This window comes from Ambystoma mexicanum, chromosome 10, assembly GCF_040938575.1.
Source record: "Ambystoma mexicanum isolate Mex_15411 chromosome 10, UKY_AmexF1_1, whole genome shotgun sequence".
In the NCBI taxonomy this organism is placed as follows: domain Eukaryota; kingdom Metazoa; phylum Chordata; class Amphibia; order Caudata; family Ambystomatidae; genus Ambystoma; species Ambystoma mexicanum.
In genome coordinates this window covers 1430643380-1430671239 of record NC_090932.1, presented here as the reverse complement: position 1 = coordinate 1430671239, position 27860 = coordinate 1430643380, and positions in this window count along the sequence as shown.

Below are 27860 nucleotides of genomic sequence, written 5' to 3'. Positions count from 1 at the left end.
CGTCGCAGAGGAGAGTTTGGAAAGGAATGCCCTCTTCCCAGCCCCAATAATTCTTTAATAATCTTACAACACTTTTTCTAAACACATAGGCTTAAATAAAATGTCATATGTGAATATACAGAAAACCCATCAACCAGTCCAAGACTTCTTCATTCTCTTGCATCTCCCTGCATCTTTTCTTCTGTTGAAGAAAATCACACCTATGCCTTTTAAGTTAATTGCATCGATTCATGAGAGATGCAACTGATTTAGTGCCTTCTTCTGTAACTATGGATCCCTCTTCTGTAATTCTTTGCGATCAGTTAAATAAGATGCAGGGAGATGCAAGAGAATGCACACACAGAACACATGGTTATATTGAAAAGCCCTCAGCAGTTCAGCATAGAAAGAAAAAGAAGGTGCTGTTAGATGGGTACTAGAATGCCCTATCCTTTAACAAACACGCAATACATTTCCTTCAGTGTACTGCCTAAACGTCTGACTTGGTCTTTGAAATGTGCTGCTTTGTTTATCACCCACAAGGAGTGATGCTTCCACCCACACCCTTCCCCGGCCCATGTGCTTGTCTCCAATACTAGTTGATAGAGCACTGTAAAAAGTGAGGGATTGCAGCAGTAAATACTCACTGGGATATTTGCAGACCCACAATACTTTGCAAGCAAGGCATATTTAAATGCCTCAACATATGATGTGTATTTTAAGAAATGGCATGACACAATTCTTTTGCAATGCATACAAGATTGTTTGCAACAAACCCCACACTTATATCATTTTGTAGGATTACACAAGTGCTCAGTACAACTGTTTTTGTATAGAAGCGAGTTACCATATAATGTGTGAAAGTCTATGCCCAAAGGAACACTGAACACTTGGAAACAATGCAGATTGTGTGAAAAGCATTTTCCTGTCTGAATACCTGGTGCCATGATACTATGGACGAGAAATCCCAGGCATAGTCTATGCACCTTTTCCCTTGTAGGGTAAGTAAATGATATTACAATGTTGCTCTCTACATATAGGGTAATGTTAGTAATGCTAAAGTAGAAGATACTGAGCATCACGTTTGTCTTTTCAAAATCTTTAGAGCGCAAATTAATATTTGAGTTTTATAATGCATTACCTTACAAGCGGCTGCTTCAAAGCACTTGCGTGACATATGTACAAAGAAGAGGAAGTATTGGATTTGATTACACATCCAAGTAGCCTGCTTACTTACAGTCAGTATCCGATATTTAAGCTCTTAATTCGATTTCATAGTGTTGGTGACGCTTTTGGTAAGGCACAAAAGTTCTAGCGTGTGAACGCTATTCCTCTTACAACAAACATAAAACAAGTGGATGTAGGTACACGTCTTCTAACCTTTCGCAGGGCCAAGAGAGGAAGAGTCAAGGTTGTCTGGTAGTATCTTAATGTAGATGGGCAGAAGTTAAAGTCATAAGGTAAAAGTGTGGTAGAGTCAGGTTTAGGAGTCATGGGTGGGGAGGCAAAACCTTTGGTTAACGTATGCAGCCATATCTTGGTTAGATTCTTCTGTTCATGGAGCCAGTTTTTCATATTAGTTATTAACCTCTTGTGTTGTATTTTGCTGTTAGGGATTTTAGGTGCATAGTAGTGTAATGCAAATTAGCACAATATTAAGACTAGTTGCTTATTTTAAGAGAGAACACTTCAGGTAATTGCTGTGGCTTGTGCCTTATTTAATCTTTTTGAATAGATGAGAATTGTCTGTGTGCGCTGCTAAAAATCTTCTGAGCGGCACACAGAAGGAAGCTGGGCAAGCGCACATGTGCACAGCTTAGAGGGTACATTGCTTGGAAGTAAGGTCTTTAAGTTTGTCTAGCTTTACCTGCAAGTTAAATTTGATAGTGTCATGTACAGTGGGGGCAAAACGCATACCAAGATATTTAATTGAGTCGCTATGCCATTTAAAACCAAAGACATCTAGATCATGTTTAAAACAGAAAGTATTGAGGGGTAGAATTTTGGATTTGTCCTTGTTAAGTTTATATCCTGACACTAGGCTAAATAGGTGAAGAGTGTTGAGTAAGTGAGGAAGGTGGATTTTGGGGTTTTTGATGGAGATGAGTACATCATCAGAATATGCCACAATTTTGATATACAATGAACCTCCTGGAATTCCTGGTACATTTCTATCAGATCTTATGAGCTCTAACAGAGGCTCTAAAGAGAGTATATACAAAATGGGAGAGAGAGGACAACCCTGTAAAATTTTTCTTTCTTAGTCTTTAAGTATGATGCAAGTGACTTGCCGGGCTGGTTAGATGTTTGATAAATCATAGTTTTATATTTTAGGATGGTTCCAGCAGCCAGATCAGTAAGGACTTCATTAATTTGAAAACGTAGAGCCATGACACGATGGAGGTTCATAGCAGTGGAGTTCTGATGATAGTGTTACTCAGCGGATGTCAGTTGGGAGTAGAGGTCATTGAGATGTTGTTTACACAGTTTTTTCATCCTCCCTGAATAAGCCATAATGTGGCCTCTAAGTGCAGCCTTGAATGCATCCCAGTTGTTTGCTGTGAAGGTATCACTGTCCAGGTTTTCGCTAAAGTATTGTTGTAGGAATGAAAATTGTTGATCTTGCAATAAGTGGTTATTAAATCTCCACCGAGAGGCGGGCTTCCTAATGTCTTCAAAATCAAAAGAGGTAATAACAGGGGCGTGGTCGGAGATTATAATGTTGCCAATAGTGGAATCGACAATGGTATCTGTAAGAGTTTTGGAGGAGAATATATAGTCCAAGCAAGAAAGAGTTTTATGAGGGGATGAGTGGAACTTGTAATCCAACTGTGTGGGATGGGAGAGCCTCCAGGAGTCAATTAAACCAGTCTCGGCCAGACAACTTAGAAAGGACTTATATGATTTGGTGCTTTTAAATACACAATTGGATTGCCGGTCCATGAACGGGTCGAGAACCTGATTGATGTCCCCGCAAACAATAAGATTAGTAAAGCCGTTCCTGATGATCATCTCTTTGATAGAACTCCAAAAGCTAGGGTCAGGTAGGGTGGGTCTATAGATTTTTAGAATAGATATGTGTAAGGGGTCAACCAGGAGCTTGACCCACACCCAACACCCTTCGGTATCGACGTCTTGATCTACAATTTTAAATGGAAGATTTTTGCTAAGTAATATGGCAATTCCAATCTTCTTGCCAACTGCGGGGCTAGTGATAACTTCTTTGACCCACAAGGTTTTGAGCTTCATGGCCTCTTTACTAGATAAATAGGTCTCTTGAATACATGCTACATATGGTTTCAGTTTATTAAGATGGGATAGGATCTTGCATCTTTTAATAGAGTTATTACAACCTTTGATGTTCCACGTAATACATTTAAATAACATAGTCAAGATGAAATGATGTTAAGGACACGATGTAGATCCATTGTAAGAAGAGCACAAATAATAAAATAAAATACGTGAAAGCAAGTCGTTTCATCAAAACGACAGGTTTCAGTAGTGTCAAAATGCAAAGACAATCCCATGAATCGAGATACAAAAGGGAAACACATGAGGAGACAGGAGAAGGGAAGGGGGGGTCTGCTGAGAAGTAGTTTAATCTGAGGTAGAGAATATATAAAAAACCTTAAGATAAGAAAGGACAAGGACATTAGCATTGTAGAGAGGAATATCAGACCAGGAAAAGGGGAAAAAAAGGGTGAAAAGTGTAGCAAAGGCAGGTAACACCTGCAGGGCCGTCAAACGGAAAGAGACGACACACAGCGGAAGAGAGACGCCTTCACAGTGCCCGTCCCACCAGGTTATAATACGAGGATAATAATTGCATTAAGTGAAAAACTGTGAATAACCATAACAGAAGAGACACTCATGTACCAGAGGATGTTGAGGGATTCACAGGAGGAGAAGTGTCCATGGTATAGGTATGAAGGCTCTTAGATCTGCTGGGTGGTCAAACATTACAGAACGCCCCCTATGTGTGACCTTATAGGAACATGGGTGATACAGACCATACCGTATGTTGAGCTGTTTCAGCACAGGGTGAAAAGATAAGAAGTCTTTCCTCCATAAGGCAGTGTTTCTTGCCACGTCCTAAGATAGATAAAGCTTGTTTCTATGCCAAATAAAAGATTTTTTTTCTTAGGATGTAGATAGGATGAGTTGGAGCTGGGTGCATTCGAGTAGGTAAAATATGAGTGTTCTAGGGGGAGAATGGGATGACACAGATGATTTTGGTTGCCCAATGCAGTGAGCCCGTTGTATGGTAAGTGTCGTTTCCATGGGTAGATGCAGAATAGCTGGCAGTAATTTTTGCAGAAAAGCAATGGGGTGTGATCCTTCACAACCCTCAGGTAGGCCGGAAATTTGAAGATTGTTGCATCTATTCCTGTTTTCTAAATCTTTGTTATGTTTTTGAAGGTCCTTAATGGACCTCTCAAGCTGCGCCACTCTAGGGAATACATCTTCCACTTGACCCACTCTTCTCTCCACCGCCTCCATTCTATTCTCAAAGCCCCTCCACCTGTCATCCAATTGTTGTAATGTCTGATTCATTGTTTCAATGAAGGGTTTAAGTGCTCTGTTTCTAATAAAGTGGCCTCGATGGCTGGATCAGAGATGCTTAGCGGAGGTGGTGCGTCACTTTTGGGTCTTTAGAGGTTGGTCGAAGAAGCGTTAGAGTTTTTTGTGACTGGTGCATTTCTTTGAGTGCTTTTGCTGGTAGCCATCCTTGTAGCAGAGTAAAGACATAAACACAGAGGTGCTGAGCCCAAAAGGCAGACAGAACTACAATGGCAAACGTAAGGTTGAAGGAAGGTGGCACTTAGGGTTGAATAGAATAACGTGGTTTACCCTCTTTATCTTTTTGTGTTTGAAAGGACACTGAATAATCATCAGCTGAGAAGCAATACCATAAAATTACATTTTTAATTATTTTGTCCTCATTGCTTTGATAGCCAACCTTCTGTGATTGGAGATCTATTACAGAGGCAAATAACAACAAGAAACAAACAGTACCTTCAGATGCGTATTACAAGACCACCACTAGGAAGTTGTAGTGAAGCGCAAGACCGCAACTGGAGTCCGAAAACACTGAGATGCAATCTAATTCATTGGTTGCATAACATTAGTTGAGGGAAGCGTAACAATTTGGGTAAAGGTTCTGCAGCTTATCTAGAAGAAAACAGAGCAATATTGGCATTAGTTTGTAGCATTACTTGATAGAGTGAAGCTCTTCAGACGTAGAAAGAATGGAGGTGAATTAGCTAGAGTAAACGCTGAGAATTCTTAATGACACGAAAAGTCAAAGTACATATTAAGAAGTATTACCAAAGTGAGCAGTTTAGCTTACTCATCATGAAATAAAAGGCACACGAGATCCTCTGTCAGCTCCTGTCTGCACACTTCTCCCAGGGTCAGCAAAACTCTTCTGAGATGGCTGCCAGCCAGGAACCCGAAGCCAGAGAGCGAGGGAAAAATCCCCAGACCTTCTCTGCCAAGCCTTTTTAAGCCTTTTTCTGAGACCTACCCAGAATATAGGTCCTATCTATATAAACTGTAGAAATGCCTGTCCCTTTCTATGACATCATGTGTCATTCAAAACCACCTCCCATTTTGTCAATCACCATCTAGGAATTCTGGTACATGTGACGAGTCTGCCTGCTTAGAGCGGTGGCATGGATGCAAAAGTAACATTCTACTGCACTCTGTTCTTCCTGTGCCACAAAGTGAACAAAGTGCCTTCTTAGCGATCGCCTACAAAAGATCATTTTTCACATTTATGTGCTTGCATTTCGAATTAACCCTGCATAGCAAACTCAACCATTGCACATTCAATGTATCAAATTGGACAGAGATATGCATAAACGAGCCATGGACTGGTTTTCTCAGAATATAGGAAACGCATCTTAGAAGTTACAAGGATAAAGATTAGTATCCAGTATTAATTAATACATGTTAGTATATTCCCCATTGAAACCCAGTCCATGAGTAGAATGCATATTGTGCAGAAACAATCTCGAATTCAGCATTTAGCTGGCATGTGCTTTATGCTTTACAAACTGACATACATTTGTGCTTAGAATGGGATCAACTTTCATCCCTGTTGAAATGTGGAGCCCTAGTTGAAATTCAGACTCTTGCTAAAATTTGGATGTTGAAATACGGAGTCCTAGTTGAAATTTAGAATATATTTCCCATCAGATTATGTAGCTGACTTGCTAGCACCTCTATCCACCAAACATGTAATGGACAATCCTTCAATAACACACTCAACGTAAGGAATCTTTGGGTTTATCGGTACCAGGAGATTTATGATCAGATTCTCTCTCAGGCCGTCCTGATATCGACATTTGTGCAGTGCTCCAATTGCCACACTTTTTGATCTGATGCTGGAGTTTCTATATTAGGGAATATCAGTGAATCTGGAAGGAGGCTGGACATTTCATTGGGGCAGCTTGGGGTATTTGATCGTCCAGTGACAATCTTGTTTGGAATAATTGCACTCTGTGGATCTCACAATACCCAGGCATTTTGCACCATTTCACTTCCCCTTCCCAGAGCCCTTCCCCTTCCGCTCCAAACACACTCATAAGTGCCTTAGACAGCAGCCCTTGCAGATGCTGTAACTTCAAGGCCATGAGTTTGTATTGCCGCATTTTCTTTCTTTTGTTCTTGACACATGACAGAGTGGTTCACTACCTCATCAAATTTGATAAGGTATTTGTTTACCCTAACTAGCTCCATACCAGGCACAAATAATATTGAGTAGCTATTCCAGATTGTGTTGTAGTTTCATAACAAATGCATTTACCACAGTCTTTTGTGCAGCATCTGTTGGATTTATTTAACCTGGCTGTGGAGTAAAGACTATCTTGAGCCAGACTAGAAAGTCTGCTAGAGATTCCCCTTTGTTCTGCTAACATATATGGATTTTACCACAATCAGCTGTCGTCAGGCACATTTCAGGAATGGCATTTGCCAGTTTTTCTCTTGTCTGTACAACGTCCATAATGACCCCTGGGTTGGCCACTTGCCCTCCACTCTGCAGTGTAAGTCTTTATCTAACCTCTGCAGGTATAGTTACTTAGTTACTTAAATAAGCTGATTCATGTCAGCTCTGGTGGATTACAACTAAGGTTTCCGGTTTTTCAGAGGTATTTTTCCATTGTTTTCATAAAATGTAAAACTACATGCATATCAGTGTTTATACATTTATTGCGGAACATAATGGAGCTCAATAGCCTTCGTCCAGTGTATTTGAAAAACATGTGCTTATTAACATATTTTTTGTAATAGAAATATCATGGCATATACTGTGCTCTCAATGGGCAGCCAATTGAGTGAGCAGTCTCTCAGAAGGGGTAGCCAACATGGTTCTGCTGAGAAAGCTGGCAACAGATGTCAGTGAGACGGTGCCCCTGGAAAGGATGTAGGCAATTTTGTGTACATAATTATGCTCTTTATCAAAATCCAGGGCAAATTCTATGATGTGTGAGGGCCCATGTGAAAGATAATGTGCAGGGGGGCCTAATTTGCATATGTATTGACATCATTGTGAAATCACAGAAAGTTATGTGACAGGAAGCGACATGAGGCTTTGATACTTGTGTAGGGCAGGCATGGTATCAGTATGACAATGACACAATAGGTACAATTTGTAAAACCTTTATTGAAGATTTTGGGGTTGTAAAAACTCCTACTTTGCAACTATAACTAAGATGGGAGTAGTCTCAAACATCAAATGATAAACAAAACAGTCCTAGTGGAGTCTGTCAAATCAAAATGGCTTACGCTAACAAATCCTAATACCTGCCCTATCTCTTGTACAAAAAGTGTGTAAAGGAGAAATGTATGCAAAGGAAAAATCAGTGTTCAAAAGAATAAATATGGTTGATTCAGCTCTCCTCCCACGCTAGCCACACAGAGTAAGGCAGTCCTTGTAGGCAGAATGACACACTCTAGCTTGGGTTTTCAATACAATAAACCATGGTTCAAGGCACACCTGTCCTTCCATGTTAATGTCTCTCTTTCCAGACTTCCAAATAATGCTTCAACAAAAAGTTCACGTACGTCCCCCTCAGTGGGCTCAGACCTCTCACAAGAAAGTTCACGTAGGCTCAGACCTCTTCAGAAACTAAGTTCAATAAAACTTGCAAGAGCGCTCCCTTCCCCGAGCTTATTAAACTTCGGGGCTCCATCATTCGGGCTGAGACCACTTTCAGATGTTGAAGACTTTTGAATATGCAGGGCTTTCTTTACAGACCTGCACAGGACCACTTTGACTCAAAGTTCACAGTTCAACTCTCACTCTCTCCTTTTCTAGGAGTTAATTTTGCATACTTCGCTTTTGCAGTTCATTCACTATATTGTTTCAAACAATGCACTTTTCACAGAGACTTTCGGGTGGGCTATTTCCTTTTGCCGGACCACTCTGTTACTCAGTATTGCTGATTTCACTGCTGTCCTTACTTCAAAGTTCATTCACAGGACTGCCTTGCAGTCTTCACTTGCGACATAATGTTGCCACTTCAAACTTTAACACACAGCGTTCTCAATGGTCACTTGCCAACTCACTGGCACTGTGTGTGTTTCTTTCTTAGTTTTACCATTTTCAATTCATGAGTCAAGGTTAGTACCACAGACTTGGCCTCACCTCCCCAACTCTGCCATTCACCCAGGAGGGTTGCTGGTGTCCATGAAACACAATGCAGCCTTCTGATGCGGGATCTGGATTCTCCATGTGTCTTTAGCGGCCTGTCAGAGGCAACGACCTCCAGTAGGGAACTCTTGGGGTTTTCGACCTGTTGCTCTCAGTCCTTGGTCTGCCGCTCTGCTCCAGTAGACTTGCCTTCACCCCTGAAGTTCTGCTTGTATTCATGTTCCGCCTTGCTCAGAGTGTGTCTATAGGTTCTGCCTTGTATCCGTGTGAGGAGAGCTAATTGGTATCCGGTGTATACACTTGAAGTCAAGAGCCTGATTCCTGCCTGACTTGATTAGCGGGACATGTCCAGTACGATGTGTCAGAGTTAGTCTTGTTGCTCTCAGTCATCCTCTTCCTCAGACCAGTGTTTGTGTAAAAAGGGAGTGTGGGGAGTTGGGACCTCGGAGAATCCTGACAAATAGGAGGGGTTGGATGAACAAAAAAGGGGGAATATCGCATCTCACCAAAGGCTGCCTCACCCCCACTTCCCAAAGACCCCTCACCCAGGTGATCCTCCCGCACTAGTCCACCCCCAGGAACTGGATCCAAAAGCAATTGCTGTGTCCCGGCCACCTGGATGACAAGTCCCTGAAGACTAGCTGGTGAGACACCCTTTGGTTTCTCACACTTGTTGGTATCATGGAACGCAACATTACAAGAAATTGCCATGAGAAAACCAAAATTAAATAAAATGTATAATGTGCAAATTATGTTATGTTGATTTATGTCGTGCAATGCTGCCATTTTATGGTATCCAGGCACTCTACAAATAGTTACTGTTGTTATTTATGGAGCAATAGAATGAATGGGGCATTTTGTTTTTCGAGTATAATGCAGACAGAATCAGTTCACAGTGAGAAAAAATTATTTGTTTCAGATCACAAACTCCAGCTAAGCGGTGATTCAGGGATTTGAGCACAGTCTGAAACAAATAATTTTGAACACATGTATCTTCCAGGCTTTAGTTGGAAGAAAGATGTGGTTTTGTTTTCCAAGTATACGCTAAACACAAATCATAATAAACCACTCCAAAAGAAATATATATTTTGTAGACATATGTTAAGCAAAACGAGAATAATTGGCACATTTTGAGATACGTTTATTTTTGTGGGTGTGTGGGTTCATGGTAACATAAAAATGCTCAACATTGGCCATATTTGCTCAAAGTAGCACCTGCCCACTGACAAATTCTTTAGTTTTTAAAAAAAAAACAATTTAGCATACATGTGTTGGTGTCTGTGCATGTCTCATTCAAATCCTACATTTAAGGGAGGGAAAAGAGGAGGTCTGGGGGCAGAAATAGAGAGACTTTAAAATGCACGCTAAACCACAAAAATGGCTCATGTGTGTCTACAATACCAAAAAATAGCCCCTGGCCACTGACAAATATGTGTATGTTATTGTTTTGTAAAGAAAACAATGCAACATAGAATGTGCAGTGTTTTTTTTTTAATAAGGGCAGGGAATAGGAGATGAAGGGATGGGAGAAAGTACACAGGTATACTCGGGAAGGTAGGCAGTCCTTCTCCAACGACCCTTCTATTGTATGCCAAACCCCCTCTCAAGCCACCTCATCACCCACCCAAACTTCCTCCTATCCTTGCTCACACTAAGGCACCACTGGGGTGGAGGGACAGTGTTTTTTTTCGGTTTAAACAGAGGAGGCACTTTTTCTACTAGTGTTTTTTCAGGATTTATTCTATTCTAATAACTCAAGTCTCATAATGTGCTGACAACTGCAACTGAAGTGGCAAAATAATATTATTCATTTATGTAATGTTATGTTACTTTGCATTTATATAGCACCTTATGTACCATTGGTATGGTCTCAAGGCGCTGGTAGGTTGAACACCCTCAGGAACCGAAGTTCAAGTCAGTAAAGAGAGTAGAGAGTCAAAGGTGCGTGTGAGCACCGGATATGTTTGCAGCTGGTGTGCCATTCGTGTAATAGCTGCTTCATAGCGGTAGGTTTGGTGGTTGAGAGATCAAGAGTATGTGTTCGTTCTGGCAGGTTTTATCCAGACCGGTTCTGGCTGCGTTAGGCCTGAGGAGAACGCCTGGCTGGAGGGTGTGAAACCAGCAGTGTTTAGTTAGAGTGATGTGGAGTATGAGGCACATGTTGGCACAAGAGAACAGCTATACCGAATGGTGTCATAGTATCTCTGTGTTCTAGTTGAGTGGTGGTGTAAAGAAGAGAGTAAGCATGGTGATGTGATATGATGGTTTACATGCTCTTTCAAATGTTACATGCAGTCAAGCCATTCCATGTATGTTGCGCACTTCTATGCGCTCCAGACGGTTCTATGCACTCTAATCAGTTCAATGCACTCCAGTTTTTTCCATGCACTCCAGTCCGTTCCATGCACTCAAATCTGTTCCATGTACTCCGATCATTTCCGTGAATTCAAAGTTGTTTTATGCACCCCATCCACATATTTCACCCGTACTTTCCACATATTTAGCCCATACATATTACACCAGTACCTTCACATACTTCATCTGTTCTATCCACGTACATCCCCATTCCATCGACATACGTCCCCATTCCATCCACATATGTCCCCGTTCCATCCACATACGTCCCCCGTTCCATCCACATACGTCTCCCGTTCCATCCACATACGTCCCCTGTTCCATCTGCTCTACACACTTGTCCGCTCTACACACTCGTCCGCTCTATGCACTTGTCCGCTCAAGGTATTCTTCCGCTCAAGGCACTCTTCGGCTCCACGCATTCATCCACTCCACGCACTTGTCCATTCCACGCCCTCACCCTCTCTACGCCTTTGCTCGATCAACGCACTCGCTCGGTCAACGCACTCGCCCGCTCAACGCACTCATCCGCTCTTACTCACTCATCCGTTCTTACACACTCTTCTGCTCTTACACACTCATCTGCTCTTACACACTAGTCTGCTCTTACACACTCATCCGCTCTTACATACTAGTCCGCTCTACACACTAGTCCGCTCTACACAATAGTCTGTTCTACGCATACATCCGCTCTACACACGCCTCCATTCTTACTCACTCATCCGCTTTGCACAGTCATCCGCTCTGCATACTCGTCAGCTTCGCGCGCTCATTCGTCCTGTGCACTCGTCTGTTCTGCGCACTCATGCACTCTGCACTCCCATCCATTCTGCGCACCCATCTGCTCTACGCACCCATCCGCTCTTATGCACTCATCCGCTCTACACACTCATCCACTCACTTGTCTGCTGTACACACTCATCTGCTCTACACACTCGTCCGCACTACATACTCTTCCGCTCTACACAGTCATCGCTCTACACAGTCGTCCGCTCTAAGGACCCTTCCGCTCCGCACACTCATCCGTTCTACACACCCATCAGCTCAACGCATTCATCCACTCTACTCACACTTCTGCTCTATGCACCCATCTGCTCTATGCACCCATCCACTCAGCGCACACATCATTTCTACACACCCATCCGCTCTATGCACCCATCCGCTCTACGCACCCATCTGCTCAACGCACCCATCCGCTCAACGCACCCATCCGCTCTAAGCACCTATCCGCTCCACGCACTCATCTGCTCCACGTACTTATCCGCTCCACGCACTCATCTGCTCCACGCACTCATCCGCTCCACACACTCATCCGCTCCACGCACTCATCCGCTCCACGCACTCATCTGCTCTATACAGTCCTTCGCTCTATACATTCATCCTCTCTATAAACATTCATCTGCTCTGTGCACTACTGCGCTCTATGCACTCCTCTGCTCTTATGCACTCATCCGCTCTACACGCTCATCCGCTCAATGCCGTCATCCGCTCTACACACTCGTCCGTTCTACACACTTGTGCGTTCCATGCATTAATCCGCTCTAAGCACCCTTCCCCTCTATGCTCTACACATTCGTCCACTCTACACACTCCTGGGCTCTACACACCCATCTGCTCTACACACCCATCTGTTCTACACACCCATCTGCTCTATACACCCATCTGCTCTACACACTCATCTGCTCTACACACTCATTCGTTCTACACACTCATCCGTTCTACACACTCATCTGCTCTACACACTCAACCGCTCAATGCAATCATCCGCTCAACGCACTCATCCGCTCTATGCACTCATCCGCTGCACGCACTCATCCACTCCACATACTCATCCACTCTATGCACTCAACCATTCCACGCAGTAATCTGCTTTATGCACTCCTCTGCTCTGCACAGTCCTTCGCTCTATACACTAATTCGCTCTAAACGCTCGTCCGTTCTATACACTCATCCGCTCTATACACTCATCCGCTCTATACACTCATCGCTCTATACACTCATCCGCTCTATACACTCATCTGCTCTCTACACTCATGCACTCATTATTACTCATTATTCTTAGAGAGGCACAGCTGCACCCTACTGATGAGGTCCAACCAGACCGAAACATGTGTCTGGGGTTGCTGTTGTCACTCTTGTTCAGAGGAGAATTGCCTAGCATTTCAGTGCTGGACTGCCCCAGGCCAGGACAAAGACTGATATGTTTTGGATGTTTCTCCTCTGTGAAACATAGTGAGCTAAAGAATCTGGGTAAGGCTCTCGTAACCAGGACTAATGTCTGGCAGAGGGACTTCCCAGGATCCCCTTGTGTTTTGAATCAGGTTCTTTTTTGTCTATGTTGTAAAGCTGAAGTAGAAAGAATACATATGCTCACTAAGACAGCACCATAACTAAACTACATGCATTATTAGGTGGCTTACAAATAATAATTTCATGTAGTATCCATCCTTGCAATATTCCTAGTTTTTACACTTAGTATGTGGTAGGGGCGTGGGTGGTGGAGAATCGTTAATCACACAGGGGAGGAGAAATAGAGGGGGATCGGCAACATGCATACACGTCTGATAAGTCAACACCATTTACAGAATCTTCCACATCTAGTTAACCATACAGGGGCCATATATATATTCATATTCATCAAGATTTCCACCTCTCACAACTTGCATCTTTTCCTTCCTAGATTGAAACAATAACACTTCCAACCATATTTCAGCAGCGGGTCGAGATTCCCACTTCCAGTATTTCATGATTTCTATCTTGGCAACCTCCAATGCCCTTATAAATCCGAACCACTGGTACCTTTTCAACTGCTCAGCCCTGCATGCAGACCCTTGAAACACTTGTGTATTGTTGCATCATAAATGCCATATCATATCATATATTATGCATGTGCAAAAAGCTCCAACGTGGGTCTGGAGACAAATCACTATCCAGTAGAGCTTAAGTCTAGTACAAGAAAACCAGCTGTATAAGAGTTTGAAAGGACAGACAGGAGAATACAAATAGCCAAGACATGCCTCTAGCAAAGATTGAAGAAATATCCAGATCCACAAGCAACTGAGATGATGAATGCTTGGTTGTACCATATGCTTCAATGATGTAATCCACCTTGGGAAAAGAGACAGAGAGGGTAAATTGCCTCTTGAGTTCAACCCCAATCTCAGGACAAATTATCCATCTTCAGTTGCCTATGAGGGAGGAAGCCAAAGAAAAGGTAAACGGAATAGACACATGAATACATCTTAGTGATTCATTGACTAAGGTAGGTACAATATTGTCCCTTGGAAATGGTACCAGAAACAGGCCACCAGTGCAAAATGTAGATGGCAGTGCCTACTATTTGTGTATTCTTCATGTTCTACATTCTTCCTGTTGAATATAGGCCCCTTATTCATAATACTTACCAAAACAAAGGTGAGAAGGATTGAAACACCACACACCTTGGTCCTTCTGAAACAGATTATGGCACAAGGCCTACACACCTCAATTACCTGGAATTCAATAGTCTCTAGCCTTTCAGCATGACAATGGAGCTCACAGTTTTTGATTGAAGTCTACAAAGGGAGCTGGGATTGTGCCAGTATCAAACATCTATTTAAGTCTACAAAGGGAGCTGCGATTGTGCCAGTATCAAACATCTCTCTCTTATCAGGGCACAGCCCCACTCTTCCACTGTGGACCAGCCCACTAGGGCCCTATGCCATCTGTTCACAGACACTAGCAAAACAAATACAGTCAGTAGTGGTTCTCTGGAAGAGGCCACACAAGCTGTCCACTCATTAAATGCGGAGAGGCGAATCTGCCCTCTCCAAATAGGCACACTATGGCACATCCAGGTCTCTTCCAGGGTCTATGCAAAGATCTGTGATACTTTGAAAAAACACCTCTTAAACTTCAGATGTCAAGTTTGAGTGCAGGTTTGAGTGCATTGGTTGTTGGTGATTTGCCTGCAGCTCTGAATTGATGCTTGTCTTGTTAACTTTTCATCCAATCAGAGACAATAATGTTTCTTTTATGCTGATACCTTTGGAACCATGTATGGGTTGTCTCTGGGGGTTGTCATCAGAGTGGGTGGATTGATGACCTATCTGACAGCGTATCTGAGAACATTTGACAACCTTTCTGCAGCAACTCCCTCTCAATTTGTACTTTTGACTAAAAATGCTTCAATCACTATGGTTTAGAACAAGACTGGTGATATTGACTGATGTGTGAAGAATAACCAGAGACATGGTTTAATATGGAGACTACTGGCTGTGGGCAAGGTTGGGTGGCCACAGTCTCATGGGCAATAGTGAGATGTGGGCTTGGAGGATGCTGATGATTTAGTGAATGTTTCCTTGGATATGACAACTTTTCTGAGATGAATAGTCTATGGTGGGCCCTTATTTGGTGTTTTTGGAACTATTTTCATTTTAAGACTTTCTTGGTAGATTTCCCAGGTGCTATATAATGTGGGGCCAGCTTCAGTTAGCATTGAGAAGGTTTAACCCAATAGTCTCTGTACATAACATTAGACAATAGAAACATTTCAAGGCCGTGGAGATAGTCTTTTTATTTTAGATTTTGACAAAGCCTGACTGCCTGATTCTGGAATCTCTGAAGTTCTGTGTTCCTTTCTCTTCTCAAACTCAATGTGGGCACTGTTGGAATACATATGCAATGATATCAGTCATGAATATTTCGTTCTCACAAGTTGAATGATAACAATCTTAAATAACAAAGTTGACAGAACATGTCCTTACAGCACTCTTTGTTTTACCTTGTGTGTCTTTGTTCATTTCAATATTTCACTGCATGCAGGTAATGTCTGCAGTTGTCACAGTTTCTAACAGATCAAGTCTGAGAGAAGGACAATACACTATCCTGCTACTTTTACATCATCAAATCATTGCTCTTGTTAGCGCTTTAGAATGTTGCAAGTCTTGTGAAGACTTCTAATTGTGGCAATTACAGTGGTAAGATTGACGGTGTTATTCTATCCTTGCCTTTCATGGTCTTCTAATCAGTTGAACATGCAATATATGCTATTTGGCATTACCATTAAAGCACAAAATGAATTATTTCAGTTATAAAATCCTTTTTGAAGATACATGTTTTGCCTATCCTGGTGCAAATACAATTGATGATGTTGGTTCATTTCAGTAAAGTGATTTCTGCTACTCCTTAATCACTCATCTCTTCATCACACCCGCACTGACCTAAACATTCAGCACGCTGTTCTTCATTGAGTTGCCTCCTGTTGGGAAGCATATCCCGCTCCCATGTCCACCCAAACAATTCAGACTCAGAAAAAACTTTTAGAGCATGAGAAAGTGAATGTGCTGAACTAAAGAGGGGTGGAAATCATACGTCGGAATAACAAATACACTTACTTTATAGTAGTCATATAATGTAGGTAGAATGGGTGATACTGTATAGCGGTAGTGAAATATTGTGTACAACAGTGACGATGTGGACACAGGGCCTGGGTGCAGAAAACACTGAAGCACTGCCATATTAGTGAGGCCTAATATTTTGCATTCCCTGTCAGAAGCATGGCAGCAAAGCACGGTGAAGAGTTTGAATAATTTTCCCTTTCCCATGTCTCAATCTGAGAATAATGCGTGTTGGACAGATAGGGCCTCATTACGACCCTGGCATTAACCATGGCGCTATTAGCGCCATGGTTGACGGCGGTTTTTTACCAACTCCGCCATGGTGAATGGCGGAATTACCGCCCCATTCCAAGGTTGGCGGGGCGGTAATTCCCCATTCCCCATTGGCCCTTCCCCATTCCCATTTTTGCACCCATAGGGTTCATTGGGAATGGGGAAGGCGGTAATTACGGTACCACAAACTGAGGTACAGTAATTACCTCAAAAGTCCCTTTGTGGGTTCCTTCCTTGGTAAAACCAGCCGTTAAGGTCGGGACCCGCAAAGGGACCTCGTAATTAGGCGGTAAGGGTTTAACGCGCCAACACCTTTTATGGCACTGTTAACCCCTTACCGCCTGGGTCGTAATGAGGCCCATAGTGTTTTAATTGTATCAAGCTGCAGGTCTGCGAAACCAGAAAGAAATGTGGATGGCTGAGCATGGGTTTGGTTGCGCCCATTCCAAAGGACAAACCAATGGTAGTCAGGCAGCGGTCTGAAGCTGTCAACATACCTGGCGTAGATTTAGGACACTAGCACCCACAGGAGCATGTATGTTCCATTTGAACTGCCATAAAATAGAAGATCTACATCGATCTGAATTGAAGAGTTCTGAGGAGGAACAGCTGATATGGGGGGGCAAAGAATGAAACGTCCCATGATGTGATACAAGGGGCAGGCGGTGATGGCCTGGAATCCAGAAAATTACTCCCTTATTCTTAAGGGCCAATTTGACATTGGGAGTATCCACTGAGCTCATGTTAACGACCAGGTACACCCCATGTGACTAAGCCAGTGGGGAGGGTAACATATGAAGCGGCCCACCAATCCAATAGCTGGGAACTAAGGTGATGGATCAGAAGCATGTGTTAGGGGGCAGGGGTAGATATGATATGATAGGTTATTTGTAACGCGCTTAATACCCAGAGGTTTCTAAGCGCTGACCCATGGATCGAACCTGTGGTGCTCCGTGTCGTCTTGCTTCCACTGCAAGCACGTTGCCACTGTGCTATCCTCCCAAGACAGAGTGTGACCAATCGGTCGAGGGACTATATGAGACTGGTAGTATGTATATAGGTGATAGGCAATGACGATGAGGGGTTAACACAATATGTTGCTTACATCATGGATGATGATTCTATCCTGTTAAACATTGTGACTACTTTAAACTAACCAAGATCTCTGTGTCAGTTGGGTTCTTTGGCACCCTATGTCACCTTTTCTTTTCTGTATACAAAATACATCTTTCCTTGCAGAGAGGTGAAACAAGCATTTTTCCTCAAAGAAGTGTTTTTCAGTGTCTGGTTGTCTGGAGGTCTGCCTTACACGCCTACCATTCTCATAATACATTCTCTGCCACAGGTGTTCTAACCTCGCTCCTTGTTGGTGCTCCCCAACATCCCATCTTTGGCCCCTTACTGTTTACCCCCTATAACTCCTCACTAACCCAACTGATCTACTACTCTGGGTCCTCGTATCACCTCTTTGTGGATAACTTACAAATCTTCTCTTTTCCTAACTTTACTGTTGACCTCTCTGGCTTCTAAACTGCCTGTCTCTGTGGTCCATTACAGGATGACCCTTCATTGCCTTTTGATCAACTCTTCTAAGAGTGTAGTAATCTACCTTCTGCCACCACTTTCCACCCGTTCATTCACCCATTTCATTTCCACCTGATTTCCCCTCCCACATGCAAGCTTGGAGATCCTTTGTGATAGTAACATAACCTCCACCGCTGTATTACTTCTACCTCAACAGCCATCGGGATTCATATGCTCAATAGCAGGATAATCTGCCCCCTCCTCACTTATAGCCCTACTATAACAGCTGAGACCGGATGGTCCACCCAAAAGGAAGATCACTTGTAGTCTAACTGCTAGCAAGCACAGTACCCAAACATGATGAGGAATAACCGTTTGGCTTTTAGGACCAAAGCTACTTTGACAATTGCCATTACTGGATAACAGGCACATCTGCTTCTGGATAGTGGCTCACAGATGACCATCAAGTATGAGCAGTTTTACAGAAAACATCTGGTGAATATCTCATTGGAGCCATTGGCTGGACTGAACATTATTGGCATATTAGACAACCTTTGCAAATAACTGGTGTACAACCAGATCAGACTGCAGTTTCCACACAATGCAGCTAGAGTCAGCACTCCTATCAACATCCTGGCTCTAGTCTGCAGCAGTCGGAGTGAAGTTCACACAACACCAGTGGTGATTGGTACCGATTCCTCGATGTTCGACGCACTGGTGGCATTATATCGGTAGATAGCTGGACCACAATGTGCCAGCACTTTGTCTTCGCACCCCTAGTGCCAACAGGCTCATTTGCAGAGAGAAATCCAGTCCAGCGCTCCACCTGATGAACCAATTGAAAATGTATGCACCACCCATTTAAGGTGGGTCACTTTCCCAGCAGACACACAACAGTGATGGTTTGTGGAATAGTGCGACTCAGCAAGGAGGAACAACCAAGATGTTCGTTGATGGAAGCACCAGAATATGGGAAGCTCACAGGGGGTTTACCAGTGCACTCGATTCTAGTGACAAAAGATGGAAAGGACATGAAGACCATCAATGTACTGTTCATTAATGTAAACAAGGTGACCATCTGCTTACCAGGATACATCATCATCGCGTAGTACCATCTGACTGCTTCTATTGCCCCAGCGAGTGTTGTGACCAGCCCACCCAAAGCAGCACTGGATCTGAACATTTTGGACTTTGGAGACTCCCTAATCTCAGAAAGGGACAAGGACCACCTTAGGGAACATCCTACCCTGCCCACCTAGGGTTTCTCTGACCAGCCCATGGGACATTGACATGGTCTGCAGAGTGGGACACCAGACAGTGTCAGCAATGAGACAACCTACAGGGAGCAATTGCCACACCTGGCCTAACAGACATGAAGGATGTATGCTGCCATCTGGATGATCTTCTGCAGGCAGGGATTATCCAGGAGTCTAGGAGCTCCTACTCTTCTCCTATTCTCTTTGCCCAGAAGAAGAACGTGAATGTCCAAAAATGCATCGATTACCGTTGAATTAACACCCACACTATAAAAGACCAGTATACCATGCCCCGGGTGGATGAGGCCTTGGATTGCCTGACAGGGAGTATGTGGTTTTTGGTGCAGGACTTGCAAAATGGGTACTGTCAAATCCTGATGCATCCTGCAAATCGAGAGAAGACTGTGTTCCACTAGGGTTCTACATGTTCTTCAGGATTCTCCATTGGATCTCTGGTGTGCCAGCGACTTTCCAGCTCCTCATGGAAAAGAGTGTAGGGGACATGAACCTCCTGAAGGTACTTGTGTACCTGAATCACATCAGTGTGTTCAGGAGGAACCTAGGAGAACACAACAGGAGCCTCATGAAGGTGCTGGGTCACATTAGGGTGCAAGGGCTAAAGGTCATTGGGTAAAGTGTCCGTTTTGCAGGACGAGCATCAATTACATCAGATACAACTTCTCTGCAGAGGGTATCAACATGGATCCTGCAAAGATGGACATGATCCTGACCTGGCAAAGACCTCAGACCCTCAAGGAGTTACACAGTTTCCTGGGATTCTGTAACTTCTACCGGATGTTCGTTGCTGGATATGCCAACTTCATCTGATGACTTGTGGACCTCATCAAAGGATACCCACCTACCCAGAGGTACCAGAGAAATACCATCAACTCTGAAGAGCATTTATTCGATCTATGGGAGCCCTTTGGTGTGTGGTTGACTGACCAACAGCAGGTGGCTTTCGGGGAGTTCAAGCAGACCCTCTGCTTTGGTCTACACAGATGCTCAGTTGCCTTACACCTTGCACATGGACGCGAGCCTGGAGGGATTATGCGCTGTTCTATACCAAGAGACCAATGGTGAAATGAGACCTGGTCGCCTTTGCCAGCCAAGGCTTTCGTGAGGTGGAAAAGGACTACCCAGTCGACAAGTTGAAATGCTGGCATTGAAGTGGGCCATTACAGAGAAGTTCCGGGTTTATCTCTACCTTTCATGGTGGGGATGGAAAATAAACCCCTAACATATTTGTTGAAGTCGCAAAGCTCAATGCCACCGGACATTGTTGGCTCACTGCACTGTCCACATACAATTTAAATGTACAGTTCAGATCTGAGCGCACTAGCATTGATGCTGATGCCCTCTCTCTGAGGCCTCATACTCAGCAGTAACATACAACTGGATCCACCTAGTGGAAGTAGTTGTCTTCAGCAGGCATAAGAGCTATCTGCCAGGCTGTAAATCAGCAAAACAAAAGAGGTGATGGCTGGAAGGTTTAGAGTTAATCTTAACCTCTGGCATCGCTCTGGGCAATCCTCCAGACACCAGTACTGTGCCCCCATCACTGAGACCTCTGAAAATGTTGAGTTTTTTTATTTTGACCCCTTTTACACCACATACCTATATGAGGGGGTAATGGTATATAATGCATTAGGGGGCTGCATGACTCACCGCCCAACTATATAAGGGGGACGAAATAAAAAACAAAGTCAGCAATTTTGGGGTCGCAGTGAGGGGGGTCGCAGTATTCATATAAATCCTCTGCAATCCATTAGAAAAGCAGAAATACCATATGCAAATCTGACCTGGTCCCACCCCAGTAGGGCAATCCAGCCAGAACTGCTGTGTCATATCCCTTCTGCATGAGACCACAAGAATCCCTAAACATGTTTTGGCCTTGTTGGGCCTCATCAGTGAGAAGTAGCTTGGGTCTTTAGGCCCAACAGGCACGGTACCCAAATCTGGGCAGACCCGTGCCACTTGGGGTGAGTACAGCAAAACAAAAGAGGTCAGAGCAGGAAGGTTTAGAATTAATCTTAACCTCTGACATTGCTCTGGGAAACCCTCAAGACCATCATTCTTCTCCAGCCAAGACATTACAATAGGGGAAAGAACACATACAAATCAGGCTTGGTCCTAAATCAGGCACAGATTGCTTAGGATCCTCAGCTCAGGAAGTACCTGCCTTCTACAGGAACATCTTCAGTCTGAAGGTATCTGATCTACCGCATTTCATCAGAGATGCAATCCGTATGACACAGCTAGCCGATTCTGGCATCACTCTGTTCCAGAAAGCCAATACGACAGGAGCAGATTTGTCCAGAGATATCTTTCGTGACCATGAGCAATCTGCAATGGTGAAGGAGTGGAAATCGCTCATGCATAAGGGTGGAATCCTGTACAAGGGAAGCAAAGTTGTAGTCCGGCTACTACATTACTAGGTGTTCACACAGAGATTCCATCGAGATGTATTGTATGCACTCCACGACTAGCATGGACATCTTGGCAGAATCCATCTCAGGCACCTGTGGAGAAGTCAGCAGAAGAAAACACACAGTGCTAAGACACCAAGGTCAGGTTCCATGCAATTCAAACTGGTGATCATTTGTTGATCTGCAGCCTGGGAAAGAGAGAACTAAACAAGCTAGGTGACACATGGGAATCTCAGTGTTCATCTTTGAGCATCAGTTGGGAGAGTAATCTCAACTTTTTCAAAACAAACTACATTGCATCCATAGAAAATGACAGAAACGAAAGTGAAAGCACTGAAAAACTGAGTCAATGATACATATAGGTTAAAACAAGACAAAATACCTATATAACAATAAGTATGAGTTAATAAAAGAAAAGGAAACATACAACAGGAGTAAAACAAAAATAAATCAAGAATAAGAATAAAAAGCATCACAAAACAATAGCAATAATTTGAGCCAATGGGACGATTCACACAATAAAGTATAATATACCAACAGCATTGGGTGCACAGTGGTGTTGAACTAAGGTCAATCAATCAACAGTCGGCACAACACACCCATCTAATTATATCAACTGCTTTGCATGTGATGCAAAATCATGTAACAGGATTTGGCTTTTTAAGATTAGTTTGCCTCAGTATCATTGGTCACACCCAATTCCAGTGCATTCTGAAAATTAAAAGTGGCAATTCTTATACTCATTACATTGGTCTCCAGTATTGCTGGTCATCAATTTTCAGGGGGCATAAGTCCAAAATAGGTTAAATGTCGACTGAAAAATCTTAGTCTCAAGTCAGTGTGCGCCAGGCAATCTACAATAATATGTTTCAACGTTTCTTTCATGTTAAGGTCCCCACAGTATCCACAATAAATCTCTTTTGGGTCAATACGTTTCCATCTTACCAGGATCTCTCGTGTAAAATATAGATTAAAGTGAAAGCGAAGAATTACTGATCTCAAAGATGGAGAAGGAGCCCTGCTCAGGTATGCTTCCAGTACATTAAGACCTTTTTGTTCAAATCCATAGGACTTAAAATCCTTATATGTAAGACATTTGGTTCTAGTCTCTATCCAATCTGTCCTATACATTTTGCCTCTTGCATGGTCCGGATTGTTCACAAATATGTCAATTGTCACATCCGCCTTTGCTATTATTTTGAAGAAACATGCTGTCCACATTTACAGAAAAGAGTGGGCAGATGATAGCATATAATCAGATAGGCATGCTAAGGTGGTATCATTACTAGTGTGTAGTAAACATTTTCGGAATAGAGCACACAAGCGCCACTCATAGACAGACAACACTGAGGTCAGGCCCAGCTCATGTCGCAGCCATGGTCCAGCGATGCATGCTGGAAGGCGCAAAACACACCTCCAAAATGTAGCCTCTAATTTATTCAGAAACACTGCTGAGATTATATGTTTAGACTCTAATCCATATAAGATAGTTGGCATCACTTTTTGGCGCCAGTATATGTCATGATGCCTACTCCCGGGAAGCCAGTTCAGGCCCAGCGTCCCCGAAAGCAGACATCATGTCCCCAGGGAGGGACCCAGCAACCCCTTATAGGGGCTCTTTGGACATTGTCCTGGCGCCTTTGGCGCCAGGCTAATAGAAGGCATCAGTCCTGGCACCATAGGCGCCAGGCTCATTATGGGAGTGCTTGGATGGACTTACCTGATGCAGACCATGCTGCCGGATCCAGACCTCCTTGAGGTCTGAAAGGGACTATTTTACCTATGGGACTATTTTACCACACGGGCGTGGCTGAGGCAGAATACTTACCTGGAACTACTTTGGGGGCTATTTAATCCACTCCCAGACAGCAGCTCACGCTTCGCGTTGTTCTGCATCTAGCAGCTGGACGCTCACCGTGTCTGCTCCTGCATCCTGGTTCCAGCCACGCCCGCCTGCAACATGGAACACCTGAAAAGGAAGGAAAGGAGAGAAAGGTGAATAATTGAACTTTACCTACCTCCATCCGGAGTCCAGAATCATCACTCTGACGATCCTGAGAAAAGACATTATTTTTAGAAGCGCATTGCATCGCTCGCTGCAGCGCCGCGTTCCACTCACCTTCACGAGGCGCCCTCGGGCTCTTCAACAACCATTGGCACCATCCGTCGCCTTTCAGCGCCTAAGGAGAAAAAGAGACAAAACAAAGGTGAGCGAAGGAACAGATTGAGGAAGGCCTGATTCTTCCACCTTAAGACTTACCTGATTTTTGTTGGGACAATCTTTCCACACCTCGGGTCGGCGCCGCTTCTTTGGCACTGCTGTACCCCGGCCCCTAAGGGGAAAAAGAGACAAAACAAAGGTGAGCGAAGGAACAGATCAAGGAAGGCCTGATTCTTCCACCTTAAGACTTACCTGATTATTGTTGGGACAATCTTTCCTCACCTCGGGTCGGCGACGCTTCTTTGGCACTTCCGTACCCCGGCCCCTAAGGGGAAAAAGACACACGCATTAGTGGGTGAAAGCAAGATCACTAAGTGAACCATCCATCAAAAAGACTCACCAGAGTTTACCTTCGGCTAATCCATTCCTCTACGCAGATTCTTCATCCTGCATCTGAAATAGATAAAAGGACAACGGACAATTAAGGCTTCAACTTTTGCAACTGAATACTTACGGCCTCATATCGGAAAAGTCAAGCGGAGTTGAATACTCACCAAACCCGAGATCCAGTGAAGTAACTGGAAATCAACGCGCCCCTGCATCGGAAGCAGGATGGAGAGCTCGTCCTTTCAGACTCTAAGGTGAGACTCTACGGGGAATCGCGGAGGGGGTTCAAAGAGTGTGAGAGGGGGAAGGGGGGGAATCCGACACATTATCCAGCAGACAGTTAATCCCCTTTTCCATCTACAGAAGGATTCTTCTACGGGCCAGACAGGCGAGGTTTGGGGGTCCGGTCCAGTCCGTCTTCCGAGTCCTGCGCATCACCTTAGAAGAGGTCATAGCAGTCCAGAACAGGTCGGCACCTCCGTGGGAATCAGGTGAGCGTTACAGAACGCGAAGCCTACCTACAATTTCCCACCCAGGCGCTATGGAGACTTTTGAGACAGACCAGCTGGCCCAGCTATTGGGGGAATTACGGGCTGAAGTTCATTCCGCTCGCCAGGAGACGAATGCCCTCAGGAGAGAGTTAATTGTATCTAAAGAACGAACTGATGATCTTGCCAGACAGCTATTACAAGGTCAGGCTGGTCAAACTCCTTTACCAGGTTCTGGGGGTAATTCCGCCCCAGTGGTTTCAAATAACCCCGTGCAAATGAATCTACCTGGAAATATGCCACTGGCCCCACCGGAACGTTTTGCCGGGGACCCCAAAAGGTTTGCCGTATTCATGAATCAATGCCGATTGCACTTCCTCTGCAGACCTGGGGCCTTCCCTAACGACCAAACCAAGGTCGCTTTTGTACTATCATATCTCAGCGGCTATGCTGCGGATTGGTCAGTTCCACTGGTTACTCAAGATGACCCAATTCTTCTGAACTTTCAAGCCTTCCAGACAAGCATGGAAATACTTTTTGCGCGGCATTCTCAGGGACATGCTCTGGACAACGAGCTTCTATCCCTAACACAGGGTAACCTGGACCTCTTAGCCTATATCGCGACCTTCAATAGGTTAATTGTGGAGACTGGATGGCCGGAGGATAAAAGAATCATGTTATTCCATCGAGGTCTACGTGGAGAACTTAAGGATGTCCTGCCCCAGGTCGTCAATCCACCCCAAGACTGCTCTGAATATATAGACTTGGTGGTCCAATTAGATCACAGGCTTCAAAACAGAAAGGCAGATCGGTCATAGTTTGAGACCCGGGTTTTGGTCAAAACCCATGTTAACCCCAAGGGTCCTGATGTTACTGAACCTATGCAAATTGGAGGGGTTAAAGGACATTTAACTCAAAAAGAGCGTGAACGAAGACGGCAAATGCAATTATGCCTTTATTGTGGGGCTTCTGGACACTTTTTACGAGATTGCCCTATAAAACCGTCTAAGAAGGCGGTAGGAGTCGCTGATAAGAACCTGATGGAATCTGAGTCGGGAAACGACCAGGCCCGACAAGCGTAGGGGTCCGCTTGCCGAGCTTAAAAACTAACTCTCTGACCTCGCATTTCATCATGCCAATGGTCCTCGTAAATCCGAAGCAGCCTGGGCGGTTACATGCCATTAAGGCATACATCGATAGTGGGGCTATAGGAAACTATGTGGATCGTGAATTGGCTTCCAGGATCAACCTCCCTCTTTGTCCTAAAACCAGTAAGGATGTCATCACCACAGTGGATGGAACCGAAATCGCCTCTGGGCCGGTAACACACTCCACTACTGAAGTGACATTGTTGGGTCAAGACGGACATCGGGAGGCAATTGTGTTTGATGTAATCAAGGCTCCGCAATTTCAAGTAATTCTAGGAATCCCTTGGTTGGAAACACATAATCCTCGAATTGACTGGCGAGCAAAGAGGATAACCTTTCCAGATTGTGCACAAACCTGTTATCCAAGAAATCCAAATATTGGCCTAGCTACAGTAACCCCTGTCATTTTGCAAATACCACCAGAATACCAAGAATTTCAAAACGTCTTCCAAAAGGAACAGGCCAACACTCTACCGCCTCACAGGTCGTACGATTGCCAGATCGATCTATTGCCCGGTGCACAACTCCCTTGCAGCAGGATCTATGCCCTTACCGAACCCGAGAATCTTCATTTACGACAATATCTAGATCAGTACCTAGCCAATGGTTTTATTCGCCCGTCTAAGTCTCCTGCATCCTCGGCTTTATTCTTCGTGCCTAAAAAAGAAGGCGACCTCAGAACTTGTATTGACTACCGCGCATTGAACCAGATAACTGTTAAAAACCGATACCCTTTGCCTCTGATCCCTGAACTCCTTGACCAGGTGAAGGATGCCTGCATATACACCAAGTTAGATCTCTGGGGGGCCTACCATCTGGTGCGAATAAAGGAAGGCGATGAATGGAAAACTGCCTTCCGCACCAAATATGGGCTATTCGAGTACCAGGTGATGCCTTTCGGATTGTGCAATGCACCGGGTCCCTTCCAATACTTCACGAACAATGTCTTTCGGGAACTCATCGACGTTTGTGTTGTCGTATATATCGATGACATTCTTGTGTACTCCTCTTCAGAATCTGATCATAGAAAACATGTCAGGGCAGTTCTCGAGAAATTGCGCCAACACAAACTATTTGCTAAACTTGAAAAATGTGTTTTCCATGCCACAGAAGTCGAGTTTCTTGGTTTCATCCTGACACCTAAAGGAGTCCGCATGGACTTACGAAAAGTGGATGCTATCCTCAAATGGCCATCGCCTAGCTCCGTGAAAGGTGTTCAAAGCATGCTTGGCTTTGCCAATTTTTATCGCAGGTTTATCCCGGAATTTTCTCGTGTGGTTCAACCCATCACTGCGCTCTTAAGGAAAAATAAACGTTTCGAATGGTCTGAAGAAGCCGAGCAGGCCTTTCACGAACTAAAAGCTAAATTTACCTCCGCACCTGTATTGAAGCACCCGCGCCCAGATCTCCCTTATGTCGTCGAAACTGACGCATCCAGCCTAGCCATGGGAGCTGTCCTGTCTCAAAGAGATCCCGAAACTAACCAACTGCATCCCGTTGCATTTTGGTCCAGAAAATTCTCGGCACCCGAGGTTAACTACGCAATCACTGACAAAGAACTGTTAGCCATTAAATCCGCCTTTAAAGCCTGGCGGCATTATCTACTTGGCGCTAGACATAGCATCACGGTGATCACCGACCACCGGAACTTACAGTATTTAAAGACCGCCAAGGCTCAGTCATCTCAACAGCTCCGTTGGGCTTTGTTTTTTGCGGAATTCGATTTTGTAATCACCTACCGTCCTGGCTGTAAGAATGGCAAAGCGGACGCTCTATCCTGAATAGGAATGGGAGAAACTGATACTAACTCAGAACCTGTACCG